At 35.0% G+C, this 9,910-nt stretch overlaps 27 annotated features.

Annotated features, from left to right (window-relative positions):
- The first annotated feature begins 65 nt into the window (after nucleotides 1-65).
- Nucleotides 66-240: a repeat region.
- A 45-nt stretch (nucleotides 241-285) lies between these two features.
- Nucleotides 286-366: a repeat region.
- Nucleotides 367-403: a microsatellite.
- Nucleotides 404-568: a repeat region.
- A 9-nt stretch (nucleotides 569-577) lies between these two features.
- Nucleotides 578-690: a repeat region.
- A 44-nt stretch (nucleotides 691-734) lies between these two features.
- Nucleotides 735-837: a repeat region.
- A 14-nt stretch (nucleotides 838-851) lies between these two features.
- Nucleotides 852-952: a repeat region.
- Nucleotides 953-983: 31 nt separating this feature from the next.
- Nucleotides 984-1,071: a repeat region.
- Nucleotides 1,072-1,105: 34 nt separating this feature from the next.
- Nucleotides 1,106-1,146: a repeat region.
- Nucleotides 1,147-1,161: 15 nt separating this feature from the next.
- Nucleotides 1,162-1,197: a repeat region.
- An 86-nt stretch (nucleotides 1,198-1,283) lies between these two features.
- Nucleotides 1,284-1,327: a repeat region.
- Nucleotides 1,291-1,346: a repeat region.
- A 154-nt stretch (nucleotides 1,347-1,500) lies between these two features.
- Nucleotides 1,501-1,570: a repeat region.
- Nucleotides 1,571-1,597: 27 nt separating this feature from the next.
- Nucleotides 1,598-1,777: a repeat region.
- Nucleotides 1,701-1,784: a repeat region.
- Nucleotides 1,785-1,897: 113 nt separating this feature from the next.
- Nucleotides 1,898-2,035: a repeat region.
- Nucleotides 2,036-2,054: 19 nt separating this feature from the next.
- Nucleotides 2,055-2,136: a repeat region.
- A 213-nt stretch (nucleotides 2,137-2,349) lies between these two features.
- Nucleotides 2,350-2,398: a repeat region.
- A 137-nt stretch (nucleotides 2,399-2,535) lies between these two features.
- Nucleotides 2,536-2,659: a repeat region.
- Nucleotides 2,660-2,709: 50 nt separating this feature from the next.
- Nucleotides 2,710-2,895: a repeat region.
- A 12-nt stretch (nucleotides 2,896-2,907) lies between these two features.
- Nucleotides 2,908-2,996: a repeat region.
- A 58-nt stretch (nucleotides 2,997-3,054) lies between these two features.
- Nucleotides 3,055-3,086: a repeat region.
- Nucleotides 3,087-3,117: 31 nt separating this feature from the next.
- Nucleotides 3,118-3,197: a repeat region.
- Nucleotides 3,198-3,248: 51 nt separating this feature from the next.
- Nucleotides 3,249-3,490: a repeat region.
- Nucleotides 3,491-3,525: 35 nt separating this feature from the next.
- Nucleotides 3,526-3,596: a microsatellite.
- A 302-nt stretch (nucleotides 3,597-3,898) lies between these two features.
- Nucleotides 3,899-3,985: a repeat region.
- A 3,329-nt stretch (nucleotides 3,986-7,314) lies between these two features.
- Nucleotides 7,315-7,337: a microsatellite.
- Nucleotides 7,338-9,910: the final 2,573 nt, after the last annotated feature.

Below are 9,910 nucleotides of genomic sequence, written 5' to 3'. Positions count from 1 at the left end.
TAAAATATAATAATATAAGCCTTATAGAGAACTATAGCTATTATTAATAGTATAATAACTATAGGATTTAATTATAATAGACTTTATAATTAAATTATTATTATCTAAAGACCTTTTAATTAAAATCTTTTATAATAATATACTAATTATAATAAACTATTTAATAAAATTCTATTATTATATCCCTTATTAAGAAATAATAAAAATAGAATAAATAGCTTATATCTTTTATAATTAAATCTTTAGAGACTATAGATTACTATTAAAGATCTTATTAAATAAAGGAATAATATTTATTAATAAGTTTTAATAAATACTTTCTACCTTATTAAAAACTAATTATAAACTATTTATAGTATTTAAATTATAAATAAATAGATAAATTAAATAAATAAATTAAATATTAAAATAATACTTATAATACTATATTAATTATAAATAGGATAATTAAGTTAAAAAACTATTAATTACTTAATTTACTTATAATATAGCCTATAATAAAAGTATTAAATTAATATTAGCTTATATTAATTTTAAATTTATATTAAATACTTATTATAATAAATAAGACCTTAAGATAATTAACCTTATAGTAATTTTAAAAGTAAATAACTTATAAAATCTTTATAAAATAATAAAGAAAATACTTAAATATATTAAATAATAAATAAAGTATTACTATAATATTAAGAAAGTTAAGGGATTAACTTTTAAGGAAGGAGATTTAATTTACCTATTTATAAAAAATATTATAATAAAATAACCTTTATATAAACTTAACTATAAGTATATTAAACTATATAAAATTAAATAATAAGTTAAGAAAGATATATATAACTTAAAGCTATCCCTTAAAGTTAAATTCTATTTAATTTATTATATTTTATTTTTTAAAATTACTATTAATATAATTTAAATTAAAATTAGTAATAAACTATAAGAAATTAATAAACTAGAAGTCTATAAAGTAAAAGTAATTAGAGATATATAAAAGATTAATAGATAAATAATATATTTAATAAAATAGAAAAACTACTTAAAAAATAAAAATATATAAGAATTACTAAAATACCTAATTAATACTTAATAACTCCTAAAGAACTTCTATTAATATTACTAAAAAAAAAAAAAAATTAAAATTAAAATCACTTAAACCTAGAGAATTTTAATTAATATTCTTAAGATTTAAAAAATAAAGCTTCTCTATAGTAGCCTCTTTATAATAATTTAACTCTTTAGCTAATTTATCTTTACTATTTAAACCCTAAATCCCCTTATAGAACTTAATAGTATAATACTTTTTTATTTTATTTTTAGTTTTATAAATCTAAGATAAATAACTTATAGCTATAGCTATATATACCTAAAGGCTAGTAAGCTCCTTATAAAGCTTTAAGAGATCCTCTGCTAGCTTCTTTTTTATCCTTATTAAGCTTCTTCTCTTAAGAAATTAGTTTTTAAACTATATAGTTAAAAAGGATTAAAAAAGTAAGAAGGAAGTTATATATAAAAAGAAGTAATATAAATACTATTATAAGAATAACTATAATAAATATACTTACTATAATAAGAAGAATTAGCTATTATTAAGTATTCCTTTTAATACTTAAAGTAATAAAAAATAGTATATTAGTAAATTTATATAATAATTCTATAGCCTTAATAAGAAATTTTTACTTTTTAGTTTTCTAATTAATACCTTTTAAAATATAATTAGATATCTTATTAATAAGATATTATAAGAAAAATATTTATAAGTTTAAGTTATAATTTATTAGTTTTAAGATAAGACTAATAGTTAAATATAAGTCTTAAGGGTAAGACTTAATAGAGAGGAGAGATTATATTATAACCTTAGCAGTTATATTATATATACCCTATAAAAACTTATTAGACCTTATATAAATTAACCTATTTAATATATAAACTTACTTATTAAATTTACTTAATTATATATAGATTATATTTATATTAAATTATTATACTTTAAAAATAATTATAATTTAAAATTATTATAATCTTAAAACTAAATAATCCCTTAAAGATCCCTTAAGTATATATATATTTACTTAATATTAATTAATTATATTTAGCTTATTAGCTATTAATAAGATATCTTTACTTAAATATATTTTACTTACTCTATTTACTATTAAGAAATATAATACTTTATTACTATTTAGTATATATACCTTATAACTCTATAAATATAAACTAGTATAGACTAGTTTATCTATTTAGAAACCTAACTATTATAGTAGCTTTATAGCCTTATTTAAAAGTCTATTTTTTATTATTATTAAACTACTAATATTATACTATTAAGGGTATTCTTCTTAAATAACTTGCTATTATATATATATACTTATTTATAATATTTATTTAATTATATAATTTACTAGCCTTAAGATAATATAATTAGAGAGTAGGGATATAAGTATAAGGATAGGGAGTAATAGATATAGTAGTAGTAGTAGTAGTTTTTATTTAATGCTAGGATATCTATATAAGGCAGTAAAGGGCACTTACTATAGCTTATTTAATATTAAATATATATTTTTCTAAAGTAAGTAAATCTATTTAAAATAAAATATAAAAAGGAATAATATATATAAAAATTAGGTAAATAATAATAACTTATAGCTTTAATATATTAATAGGTTTTACCTTAATATATTAACTATTTAAGAAAAATAAAGGCTTAGCTAAAAGTAATTTAATAAATAAAATATACCTACTTTAAGGTATAAATAGAGGGATTAAATAAATAAATAAATTAAAATAAATACCTAAAGGCTATTAATTTAATTTATTTAATATATTAATTACTTTATAAAAGAATATATAATAAGAGAGATAATATTATATAAGTAATTATATTAAATAAATATATAATAAAGTCTAAAGTTTTTATTTTTAACTCTTTTAATAATACCTTATATATTTTTAAAGATATTAATTATAATAATTATCTTAATAAAGTTTTCTTATTAAAAGCTTAAGCTTTAATATAGTTAGGTTAATACTTATAAGTATATAAGTACCCTTAAGGGGTAAATATATTTATATTTAAAAAGATATAATAAGGTCTTAAGCTAATTATATTTATAGGTAAGCTTAATATTATTATATTTAAAGTAATAATAATATTTAATAAAATTATTATAATTACTATAAGTAACTAAAAGTTAATAAAAGGTAATTCTTTTAAGTTAAAGTTCTTTAATAAAAGCTAAGCTAATAGATAGATTATAATTTATATATAACTTTAAAGTATTAATTAACTATTAATCTTTTAAGGTAAATTAATAGTATTTCTTTATATTATATTTATAAAAAGTATAAGTAAATATTAAAAGAGTCTTTAAGAAATAATATATTTCTATATCTTACTTTATAAGTTTATTAATAAGTTTATTTCTAAAGATATTAATATATTTAAAATATTACTTAATATAAATATATAAGTTAAAAATTTTTTTTTATTATAGCTTAACTATCTCCTTATATAAAAATAGTAATACCTTACTATATATTAATATAATTACTATTTAATTATTAAGATATATTATAATATTTATTATAATTAGTATTATAAGTTCTATAATAGCTTTAATGCATAATCTACTGCAGAAGATACAGTAGGTCAGATATGGAGATATCTTAACCCGGCTTAGTCAGACTTGGTGCTCTTAAGGCACCAGGCTTAGCCTAGCTAATAATAAATTATCCTTTCTTTATTTACTAATAGTATACCTACGGTGCGTTATTAGTATTAAGCTTAAAGTCTTTTAAAAGTATTAATAGCTTTAATATTATAAACTTTAGTATTTAATAGTAATTAGGCAATTTTAACTTTAAGGGATTATTTATAATAGATAATATAGCTATAGCTAGCTTTATAATTTCTATTAATAGTAAATTATAATCTATTAAAGTATATAATAACTTAAATATCTATCTATTAAAATACCTAATTATTAAAGGCAGTTATTTCTTTTTCTTTATTTAGTTTTACTAATAAGGGGATATAGAGGCTTTTTATTAAAATAGGCTATAAGAAGGCTAGTATATTACTAGCATATAATAAGAGGATAGTTAGGTATAGTATAGCGCTATAGATAGATATATACTTAGACTTAATCCTAACCGGTGATAGACACAGTAACTGGCAGGGCGGTAATATGCAGATTGATGAGTTAGCAGTAAGTAATAAATATAATGCGTTCACTTTACTTAAAGCGACTGTCTTAGGAAGTGCATATCAAGTAGATCGGTTGTCTGTGTCAGGCTGGTATAAGGCGGACATGTAACACGCGCTGCGGGTTCCTACAGATCGCCAAAACATGAATCGGCTAGCTTCTCTCCGTCTGATGAATCGCAAGAGATAAATTGTCCTGCGTCCTGATTCACTTGATGGCCACCTCGTCGAAGCAACGGTGCTAGACCTTGTGGCGCTGATGAATGAATGTATGTGCATTTATTCTTCAGTTGCACTCATCCAGAGCCCATGTGCATCTAACTCGAGAGGATATATAATGATACACGATGTTGGGATGTCGCAGCTGCATAGGTAGCTGCATTGAAGAGCTACCCGACGCTTGTGCTTCGAGACATTTGTGTCCGACAGCTGATAATACGCATCCTTCTGATAACCAGGCAAAGTTGTCTGTCTGTGTGTAGGACTCGGTGGGATATTTGTCTCCTCCAAAATGCCAGGCATGAAAGCTAGGAAGAGGAGGAGGGTTGGCTCTATTGTTGTTATTCTCCATCGTCTGTCCCAGGTTGTATCTCCACTCAAGTCACGGGCGTCTTTCTTGATATATTCCAGGTGCCTCATATGTATAAACTATCCAAGGAGCTTTCCCTGCCCTGATTTGGCTACCAGTGGTCAGCATCGCTCAGTCGTATATAATCGTATAGACAGTCAGAAATGCTAGCAGAATAAACCCTTATAAGGATAGTATCGTACGGACGCATTCAGTTCTCGTCCAACGGCGACGTGCATTACCGTGGGAGCAAATTTGAGCGCAAGGCTGAGGTTGTGGTGAGACTTCCTTGTCCCATGCTGCCCTGGAAGATATCCCGCCGCAATTAGGCTTCGACAGCTCAGCTTCATACACAGCGCAGTTGCTCGTATAGCTTCAGTTCCGTTATTTCGAAGTCTTTCATGTTGTCTTTCGCATGGAGATAGACTACCAAACGATGCATCTCACCATTGACCTGGATGTATGATTGTTAGTAAAGTTATACGAGCTGGCCAGGGGCATGGCAGGAGTCCTCCAGCTTCATTTGTGACCGTAAACATCCATAAGCCGCTCTCTCTCGACACTAAGGTCTGCAAGCTAGCATTTGTTAAAGTCAAAAGCTGTCAAAGCCTCAACACAGCCATCATCTCCGCAAGCCACTTGGCTTAGTCAACAACCCGGTCAGAACCAAGGAACACCGAGATGCGTAAGGCAACGGTTGGTTGGCATGGCTGTCGTCAAAGCATGAAAAGGTCAAGTTGAAGATGGCCGAGTTGGTGTTGTTAGTTCTCAGACATGGATATGCACTCGTCCGGCACGAGGTCAAATAGGAGCCCTGCGCAACAAGCGGTAATCTTTCCAATGATAGGGTCCAAGGTGGCGACGAGATTGGTGTGGTCACCTTGAAATGAGCACGTTCCAATATGGCGAGTCGTGCGTTGCATCCACCTGTTGTTTTAAAAATACGTACACGAGACAACAAAGGTAATCCTGCATCCGCAACAGACTTGGCCTGAGCCTGAGCCTGATCTCAGCTCAGCTCGGTATGAGACATGACTACTGAATGCGAGTGCAGTATGGGCCCCACAAACAGAACAAATCAGAAGCAAAGGAGACGTACAAGGAGATGAATGCTGACGCCGTCCAAACATGATTCAAATGGGGGCGTAAACCAAAAGGTGATCAGATCAGATCAGCGATAGAAAAGGGAGGTAACTATGTACTGCACAGCACATGTAGGCATTAGGCCCCGGATCATGGCGTCAGTCTCCCCGTCTAACGCCGGTTGGTCGTGCCGCGCGTTAAGTGCTTGCATGGGCTTCCCTTGGATGCAGACTCCTTTCTGGTCTTGCTATTTTCTTTCCTCCCTCTGGGTTGAGTTTGCCTTTTATTTCAAGACAGCCTGCCAAGGCACCAACTGCGTTTAACTCCAGGAGTTCGCAAATCTTTATCGGTCAGATTTTGGAGACGGGCTGGAGGGGTCAACATGTGATGACCACATGTGGGATTGGCACAGGCTGTCATGGTTTCGCCGATCGCCACTTATGTATCCCCCTCCTTGGGAAAAGCATGGGATTGAAACTTGAAGTGTAAAATCATGTTGAGAAGAGAGGCATCATGGCAAGTTGGATTTCGAGTCTCAAGGCCATCCAATTGGTCTACTGACAACCATGCCAAGTTGCCCACCCTGTGGTATCATGCATGATATTCTACCACTAAAGCTGAACCACTTTATGTTTCCATGTTGTTCCAGCTCTGATAGAGCCGCCTGCTTACTTTTTTTTTGGAAAACGCCCTATGTGATGTTGAGAAAGTCAATAGCCGCCGCCAAGATTGAACAGCCGGCAAAAGTGAAAACTCTTATGTTGAGTCTTCCGATGAAAGTTTCAGACTGGCTTCTTGGAATCGGTCATGCAGTGTAAACATTTAGACGACAATCTGAGACCGAGGTTTCGTCTAAAGCTGTTATGTTGTGGATCCGGGACTCTGAACAGTATTGAGAGATCGCCGTGAGTCTTTTGGCAAATTGTCCGTTTATCCCACAATCTTCCATATGAGCCAAAAGGCACATCAGAAGTCCCAAAAAAATTGAGGTCAATCAGTCAGTAGTCACGGGAGCAGGGGATGAATCACCCTGGGCATGTTATCTCAGTCACGTAGGACTGCACGACTTACAACCCAACCCGTACAGGGCTATGATGGGGCTGTAAGCGTGGGATTTCATCTAGGTCTGGACATCCCTGCATCACAAGTTCCTCACACTTGAATCAGTATCGCGCATGTCGAGGGGCGTGGACGCGGAGTGATATGGCTGCCGGGCTTGATTCAGCAAGTGGATTGCTATCAAGACCAGCTACCAAGTGGATCAGACTTGTCTCTCCACGTTCAACATAAATCCTCGCATCGCGGGATATGATGCTGGCTTTAGCCTGGCCTCGTTGTCATTTGGTTGAACAAGTTGGAAGAAACCTTGTTGCGGATTTTGAGCCATTTGTTGATGTAGGCAAAGCGTCATGGCTCGTCAATGTTGTTTTATACTTCTTAAGGAGGTATGATCTCCCTCCCTCTATGCTATGCTATGCTATGCTACCTATTTGATACAGGCAAACCTCCGGACCGGCGTCCAATGTGGATTAAAGCCTCGACTGTTAGGAGGAAATGTGCGTCCCCATCCCAAACAGCCGTAAGTTGTCTCGATGGGTTTCGATCGACCAGCCGTCGCATTATCTTTCATCGATATTTGGCCATCACCGATGGGGTCGGTGTGCAGAAAGAGATGGCGGAATGAGACCAGCCAGATCAAAAGCGTCCATCGGCGACTCTCATCTGAGGCCCAGCCGTTGGTTTTGATGGCGACCGAATTAAGCACAACATCACACCTTGGGGTCGTGAAGCTGTGCCAGTAAACCTAAGGGGGAGGCAATGAACCAATTAAAGCTCGATGTGAGCTCGACGCTACCAGCCGGTTGGTGCACCATGAAACGACCTGTCTTGTACATTGGATGAGTGACCAAAGCAGACAACAAGACCAGGATACTGGGGTATTAGGAGGCAATGGAGAACGCTCAAAATTGGGCCTCGTTTGGGTACTGACGAGGCATCAGGTAAGTACTGCGCGTGCGACCTGCGGGTGTCATCATTCAATGAGTGCACGGCAAGTGGGATTGCCGCATCTTAACAACGGTGTGATTGAATGCCGTAGACGTGTGGATGCATATTCGGGGCGAATATCGTAGTCATGGGCGGACGGATTACATGCCTAATAAAGTGATATGGTTTAGGACATTTCTTGCCTGTAGTAAAAGTTGAGGTGTCACACAGCGTGGTGGTTCATTTCAAATTCGGGCAGCAAGGTTTTCGGTGGTGGGAGGCACCTGGACCACCGACGTCTAGTTCTGAGGAGTGGTAGCAGTCCTTGAATAGTGCACAGGTCGCTAATATCGTTTGATAACGGCGCCTTAATCCGGTGTTTGACGGTGAATATGCGGCTGTGCGAGAATGGATAGACCAAGCCAAGCAGATGTTGATCAAGCTCGATCAAAAGCTGGAGACATTCGTGGAGGCTTTGGAAATTTCCAGCAGCCAACAGTGAGATCAGTCGACGATTGGGCGACACGCAGACAAGTGTAATCAGTTGGCAACAGCCCTTTGGTTTTCCTGTCTCAGAGCATGATCGATTGTGGTGGTAAGGTTACCCTGTGCGACTCAGCAGAAGGACCGCGTGGTGATGAAGGCTTCAACATCCGCATCATTCGCCTTGTTGACTGCATTGCTGATGGCGGAGCACATGAGGCTTTGGCGTATATCAGAATGTGTATCCGGAAGATGTTGGCTCAACTTTGGTTGCAGTTGGGGTTTAGTTAGAATGGCATGTCGTCCGTCAACCCCACCCCTCCAACACGAAAAGCTGCTCAACAGGGCCGGGGAACCAAATATGTCGTCAAGGCCTCCAGTCAGCGACAACGATGGCGGAAGCAGCGGGAGGGAGCAGCGGTTCAGCCAAGCCTGGCATAAACACTAGGGAGCGAGCGCCCTTGTCTATCTTTCATCTTCTGTTGAGTACAGGCACAGGCACAGGCACAGGCGAAGCAAGCAAAGCAAAACGGACCAAACCCAAGTCAGACACTGCCCGAAACCCCACTGCATGTATGCGTCTGTGTACTGGGTTTGCCACCAGCGCTTTGCAGGCTTTCCAAAGTTGATATAGCCGTCGCATGTGATTGGCTTCCACATGCAACATTGAACCAGGAAGTTCTCTCATGATTCGGTCTTATTCCTTTGATGTGGTGAAGTTGGTGGAAAGATTCCTTGTACATGTGACAACCAAAATACTTCACACCGCGAGAGTTGATGCAAGCATGAGTTTAGAAATGACGATGTTGAGACTATCACCTCGAGGGCATTTGTAATGAATTTCCATGACTTCCCTGTCATAGTGGGTCATTGGTTTGGGGTAGTGATTCGAAAGTGAAGAAGAAGAAGAAGAAGCAAAAAAAACCAACGGGCAAACAGACTGGGGTTCCACAAGATGGAATGTCTAGGTTTAGTACGGAGTAGACTGCGACCTGTTGCTGGGCCTAGGGGTGGTTAGAGGGAAACCAACGACACAAGTGGGAAAGTGCCAGTGTCTTGGATTTGATGTTTCCTTCCATGTCCGTGTCGAGAAGTGCAATTACAAATGCGTTGACCAATGACAACAATCTCAATCCAGATGAGATGAGATGAGTTCCGTTCCTTCTAGTTTCTATACCTGCTCAACCAGGGGATTCCAGGCTTTCCAGGGAAGGTAGCATAGCAGCACATCCGCTTCCCATCTTCATCGGTCACGCATAACTGAATTGTCGATGTCAATCTCTGAAGGGCTGACGCATGCCATAATCTAACAATCATCAACGTTATTCTTACACCGACTGCTTAATAGGCAAGGTTAGGTTAACATGTGCTTGTATACGATAAACATACCCGTACACTAGGATAGGTAGTGATGCATCAAATGTTGTTACAGAACTCGAGGGGTAGGATCGACCATTTCTAACCACTGGTCCCCTTACCACTTTCTCTAGTTGCTTGGCTCAGCGGTCCCATGTTCACCTTCCTTCCCTCTGGCCCCGTTCCCGTAGTTCAAGAAAAAGACCCGAAGTTTGGGATATGTGATTGATGAA

This window comes from Fusarium pseudograminearum, chromosome 1, assembly GCF_000303195.2.
Source record: "Fusarium pseudograminearum CS3096 chromosome 1, whole genome shotgun sequence".
Lineage (NCBI taxonomy): Eukaryota > Fungi > Ascomycota > Sordariomycetes > Hypocreales > Nectriaceae > Fusarium > Fusarium pseudograminearum.
The sequence above is the reverse complement of the archived record's forward strand: the minus strand, read 5'-3'. Positions and strand labels throughout refer to the sequence as shown.